Below are 6,676 nucleotides of genomic sequence, written 5' to 3'. Positions count from 1 at the left end.
CACCAAAATGGTCTCTATCAATTCATTATTGGCTTTTTTTTCTATCTAGGAAGAGCCATTTCTAAACTAAATTCTCAGTTATAGCCACTCAAGAGAATGCTTACAGAATCTATGTGGGTCCTACAAGAGTTACTGGAAATAAAAACAAGATACTGAAGGCTGGCATTTAACTTTAAAATACATTACAGCTGTGTGTATTTATTTTTGATCTAAACAAACAACCATGAACACAAACATCTGGTATGGCAATGAGGCTGGTGAAGGCCATGTGAGGTTCTGCTTGGCTGGCTATGCCTATGAGGTCCTGGACAATATCTTGTGAGGCAGAAGCTCTGATGGCTCATTGAAGCAAATCTGTTCAATCCAGCACTGATGGTGTTACCTAGTTTGAGTAATGAAACATCTTCGAAAAAACAATCAAGCTCAGAGAGCACCAAGGACTCCTCATTTCAATCCCAAGCTACAAATATTCTCCTTTATTGTTCAACCACCTTTAGAAGAATAGCAGGAGAAGGCTGCTCAGAAGAGAGTTCACTACAAAGGCTACTACAGTATAGAAAAGGCCTTGCTCCCAGCTGAGGTCAATCATGCTTCTCCATAAAATGGAGGCTGCATAAAATGGAGTGGCATGCAGGGTCTCATTTTCCCAACACCGCAGGGAGACAGAACCATTACGTTGGTACCGTCCCAGGCGCCTGATGGACCCAGAGAGGTTTCGGACGGAGCTTGGGCCACTTCCTGAGGGTCTGGCTCACGGCACGGCAGAGGAACTAGCTGCAGCCTGGGAACGGGCTGCGGCTGGGGCTTTAGACCGTGTCGTGCCTTTGCGGCCTCTGACCCGGCGCAGATCCCAACCGGCTCCTTGGTTCTCCGAGGAGCTGAGGGGATGAAACGCCGGAGAAGACGCCTAGAGAGTTCCTGGAGGTCCAGCCGCTCAGAGGTTGATCGGACACTAGTTAGATCCTATACTAGACCTACCTAGTGGCACTGAGGGAAGCGAGGCACTGCTACGCCTCCTCCCTCATTGCGCCGGCAGATAACCGCCCAGCTGCCCTGTTTGGGTGACCCGCTCCTCCTTCACCAGGGGAGCGGGATGACCCGTTGCAGGGACGTGCTGAGGAGTTTAACGGTTATCTATACGATAAAATCGTTCAGCTTAGGGACGGTCTGGACCAAAATTGTGGCGATTCGGACGGGGCATCTGAGGGCGGTCTTGGTGATGTTGTTTGGGATGAGTTTGACCCTGTGACTCCCGAGGACATGGACAGGTTGCTGGGTAGATTGAATGCCACCACATGTTTACTGGACCCGTGCCCCTCCTGGCTGGTGCTGGCCACTCAGGAGGTGACACGAGGCTGGCTCCAGGGGATTACGAGTGCTTCCTTGTTGGAGGGAGTCTTTCCGGCCGCCTTGAAAGAGGCGGTGGTGAGGCCCCTCCTCAAGAAGCCTTCCCTGGACCCGGCTGTTTTAGGTAATTATCGTCCGGTCTCCAACCTTCGCTTCGCGGCGAAGGTTGTAGAGAGTATGGTGGCATATCAGTTCCCCCTGCACCTGGAGGAAACTGTCTATCTGGACCCGTTCCAGTCCGGCTTCCGGCCCGGTTACAGCACTGAGACGGCTTTGGTCGCGTTGGTGGATGATCTCTGGAGGGCCAGGGATAGGGGTTATTCCTCTGCCCTGGTCCTATTAGACCTCTCAGCGGCTTTCGATACCATCGACCATGGTATCCTGCTGCGCGGGTGGGGGGGATTGGGAGTGGGAGGCACCGTTTATCGGTGGTCCTCCTCCTATCTCCCCGACCGGCCGCAGACGGTGTTGACGGGGGGGCAGAGGTCGACCCCGCGGCGCCTCACTTGTGGGGTGCCGCAGGGGTCGATTCTCTCGCCCCTTCTGTTCAACATCTATATGAAGCCGCTGGGTGAGATCATCAGTGGCTTGGTGTGAGGTACCAGCTGTGCGCTGATGACACCCAGCTGTACTTTTCACACGGGCCACCCCAATGAAGCTATCGAAGTGCTGTCCCGGTGTTTGGAAGCCGTACGGGTCTGGATGGGGAGAAACAGGCTCAAGCTCAATCCCTCCAAGACGGAGTGGCTGTGGATGCCGGCATCCCGGTACAGTCAGCTGAGTCCGCGGCTGACTGTCGGGAGCGAGTCATTGGCCCCGATGGAGAAGATGCGCAATTTGGGCGTTCTCCTGGATGAACGGCTGTCTTTTGAAGACCACTTGACGGCCGTCTCCAGGAGAGCTTTCCACCAGGTCCGCCTGGTGCGCCCCTTTCTAGACCGGGATGCCTTGTGCACAGTCACTCATGCCCTTGTGACATCTCGTCTGGACTACTGCAATGCTCTCTACATGGGGCTCCCCTTGAGGGGCATCCGGAGGCTACAGTTAGTCCAGAATGCAGCTGCGCGGGTGATAGAGGGAGCCCCTCGTGGCTCCCGAGTGACACCTATCCTGCGCAGGCTGCACTGGCTACCTGTGGCCTTCCGGGTGTGCTTCAAGGTGTTGGTGAACGTCTTTAAAGCGCTCCATGGCATAGGGCCGGGTTACTTACGGGACCGCCTGCTGCTACCGAATACCTCTCACCGACCCGTGCGCTCTCACAGAGAGGGACTCCTCAGGGTGCCGTCGGCGCGACAGTGTCGTCTGGCGACACCCAGGGGAAGGGCCTTCTCTGTGGGGGCTCCCGCCCTCTGGAACGGACTTCGTCAACTTCCGGACCTCCGAACCTTTCGCCGCGAGCTTAAAACCCACCTATTCATTTGCGCTGGACTGGGGTAGTTTTTTAAGTTTATGGGTTTTAATGGGTTTTAGTTCTAAATTTTAATCGTGGCCAATTTAATAAGTTTTTTAACTGTATTTTAATTGTATTTATAGTGTATTGTGTATTTTTACTTGGCTGTGAACCGCCCTGAGTCCTTCGGGAGAAGGGCGGTATACAAATTTAAATAATAAATAAATAAATAAATTTGAACATTTCAAAAGTTAGGGATCTGGCTCAGGAATTATTTCCTGAAATAATTAGAACTTTAAAAAACTGAGGGTTTTTAACAAACAAATTTTCTTTAACAAAGAAAATCTAAATGTTCAATAGATGCTTGATCAGTTCATTAGTTAATACGGATCAGAAAATGCAAGATATGCAGCAGGACAAGCAAAATTATGATTCAACCAAAGAAATAATCTTTGCTCATCTTTGATTTTATAATCCCCTATTGGTTTAAATAAGATCCATCAGCACAAAACAGTAAGAATAAGTGGACAAACACACACACACATACTGCCACCACCCAAAAATTAGAAAATTAATCCACAGGGATTTTGGAGGGATAAGAAGTGACAATTGATCCACAAATATAGCAGGGATAAGAACCATTGATTGCAACAAACCCTTTCCATCTCTCTCTCTTTGAGTCACATGAGAGTGACGGAAGAGAAACAAAAAGAAAGGAGCTGAAACTTACCAACACCCTTTAACAATGCAGATGCTTAATACCCAAGTTAGAATTTCTATTTCCTTCCATCAGAATCAAGCCTTTTTACAGCCCAGTCATGTATTTTGTATTATTCAGAAATCAGGCCATCCATGTTTGTCATTGCTTATTCTCAAGTACATTAAGCCAAGATTCAACTTTATAGTGACACTTCAGTGACATATTAACATGATTTATTTTCCTCAGTTGCACCCTCCTAGCTCTATCCTTTGATTAGCTCTTTAATGCCTAGTGATTTGTCCTCCCTAAAACAACAAAGAGAAGGCCCTGTTGTATGTAGACACAGGAGAAAAAATGTAGATACATGTTGGATGTGAGCCACATATTTTTCTTCATTTCTAATGCTTCAGAACCAAAGTGAACAGGTCCTGCCTCTGTATCTCCATGGGCGAGCCCAGGCAAGGCTTTTAAGGTGCACTGAGTAAGAATTAGTGTGGTGAAGTCATCGAGAGGCTTGGTTGAGATCATGTTTACACCTCCACTGGGTTCTTGTTTCTTTTTTCCTCACCAAAAAGTTTTTGCCCGCTAGTCAAATTGATTTTTGTCCACTTAAGTATTTGATTTGCCCCACACCTTTATTCCCATTAAACAGGTTAGGTTTAGCGCAGGAGCATTCAGTCAATGGTTGACAGTTCGATGTCAGCTTTGGAAGCCATACTAGGCCGGAGGCTTCCACGTTGCCACTTTCCCATGTGTGGGAAAGTAAGAGGAGGGGTTTGGTAGAAGGGGCCATTAGACATAATAACATTCTTCCTGCCAGTCAAGGTTAGGCCGGGCCTACATTTGGAGAAGGAGTGGCCGGAGTGATGTCTCGAGATGGGATGGTTGGCGATTGGAGCATGTGATTGGCAGAGGGGTCAAAGGGATGGTGATTTTGGAGTTTATCCAATTGTGCCAGTTTACCTATGCTAGTAAAAGAACTTTGAAAGATGTTTGCTCTGGAGTCTTTTCTGCAGGAGGGGGTTTTCTGGAATGCTGACATTCGATTTATTTAATTTTTATCCCACCTTTCTTTTTTTATAAGTAACTCACAGTAGCAAACATTAGTAATATGCCTTCCTCCGTCTATTTTCCCCATAACAACCATCCTATGAAGTGAGTTGGGCTGAGGAATAGTGATTACTTTGTGAACCTATGTACTCCTGGCTTAATCACCACAGAGATATTTATTTACTTATTTATTTGGTATCCTACCTTTATTATTTTTACAAAAAACTCAAGATAGCAAATATATCCAACACATCTTCCTCCTCCTATTTTCCCCACAACAACAACTCTTTTAGGTAGGTTGGGCTGAAAGTGAATGACTGGCCCTAAGTCACCCAGCTGACTTTTATGCCTAAGGTGGGACTTGCATTCACAGTCTCCTGCTTTCTAGCCTGATGCCTTAACCACTAGAGTAGACCAAACTGGACCAATAAATTAGGTATGTGGTGGCACAAATGTTTTGACTATGAAAATTTAAGACTAATGATGGGCAAAAAGAAGGAACAGAAGCTCTCCACTGGTCTGAGTAACTTTTGCTCCCTTGCAGCCTCTCATCCTAGTCTATCTTTGAAGATTTGTGGTGGGGGTAAAATGGAAGGCATCCCATCTTTATGCCGCTTCCAGTCCTTAGGGGAAAGGCAGAACATAATTGTAATAAAAATAAAACAAACCATCCTTGGTTTTATTACATGCATTTAATTCTAGGGGTGAGGTTTGAGCATATTGTGTTGTATATATTGCCCTTTTGTGCTTTTCCATAACATCTGCTTTCCTGACTTTATTACTTGAAAAAATAATTAAGGAAGGTGGTTGCATTCTATAATTAATGCTATAATCTTCTGTTGACCCAAGTGGCACAGGGCTTTTCCCCAGGTGGGTTGGGGTGGGGTGAGGTGGAGTGGCAGAACTTCCCTCATGACATTTTTTCACAAGAACAAATGTCAAAACTGTAAAAATAACAGAAGGGAGAACAGAAAGGGAGAGAGGAAGGACAAGTGTTGAGATATTCCAATGGCAGCTTCCACATCTCCTGATTATTCCCACTCAAGAGGAATCCTTTTTTTTTTTGGAAAGAGAAGTAAAAATAAAATCAGGCCCTGCATATGATAGTGACTTAGCAGATCTTTCTCATCTGCCTGTACACACAGACAGACACACTTTCCACTTTTATGTGGACCTGCAGTAAACTAACAATAACACAAGTTCCCTGGAATGCAGATTTCCACAAAAATGTTGGCTTTGGCATTTGAGCTTTATAAAAATGCCTGCCAAAGTGCCATTTTTGTTCCTCTGAAGAGGCAAATTAATTAATTAGGTATCGATGAATTGAATATCATTACTTTTAATTTAATTTCGGTTAAGAAAAAAAATAGCTTTTGTCCTGGCCTCTCCTTCCTTTTTGGTGTGAAACTTTAGGAACCTCTCAAGAGCAATGAGGCTGAGAGAGGAAAGGGAGGAAGAAGTCTGAAGGGAAATTAGATTAAAGAGGAATGCACACCGTTTATTGAATGTACCATATAAACACAAAGTTTATATAAAGAGAATCAACTCTTTATTGGATTGAAATGTAGAGTCAGTTCACGTAGGCAGGGCAAAGAAATGGTGGCGTGGAGGGTTAAATTGAATTGTTAGCGCTGAAGAAATATTCAATTGTCAACAAACTTGACTTGAGACATGGAATAGGACAGAGAACCATCTTATTTTTTAGCCCAGGCAGCAAAATATTTTGGGCTAGTCTTATTATACACAAAGTACCGTATATGTATCCCTCTCACACTTCTCAATGGGAATACGGAGAGTTGAGATTCTCTCTATATTAGTTGGCCATCTAGGAAAAACTAATATAAAGGTCACGGAAGGTATTCAGAACCTTAACTATTGTGAACATACATTGGTTTGCTATTAATGGTATCTGACTGATTGACAGATACATTATTATTCTAGTAAAATGGACAAGAGAAAACACATTATTTTTTCCTCTAACCTAGATCCTACCGTAATACTAGGATGACTATCTGTCACATCAAATAAAAGACAAGTAGCTAGTAGGCAATTATCCCTAAGCTGCCCTCAGAAATGTAAGAGAAAGCTGACTTTCCTGATGCATCCTTTTAATTGTGTAGGAAGCATCATGTTAGCTAATCCAAATTAGATAACCAACACCAAACAGGATGAGACATTGCAAAGCATCC

The sequence above is a fragment of the Ahaetulla prasina genome, chromosome 2 (genome assembly GCF_028640845.1).
Source record: "Ahaetulla prasina isolate Xishuangbanna chromosome 2, ASM2864084v1, whole genome shotgun sequence".
Lineage (NCBI taxonomy): Eukaryota > Metazoa > Chordata > Lepidosauria > Squamata > Colubridae > Ahaetulla > Ahaetulla prasina.
The sequence above is the reverse complement of the archived record's forward strand: the minus strand, read 5'-3'. Positions refer to the sequence as shown.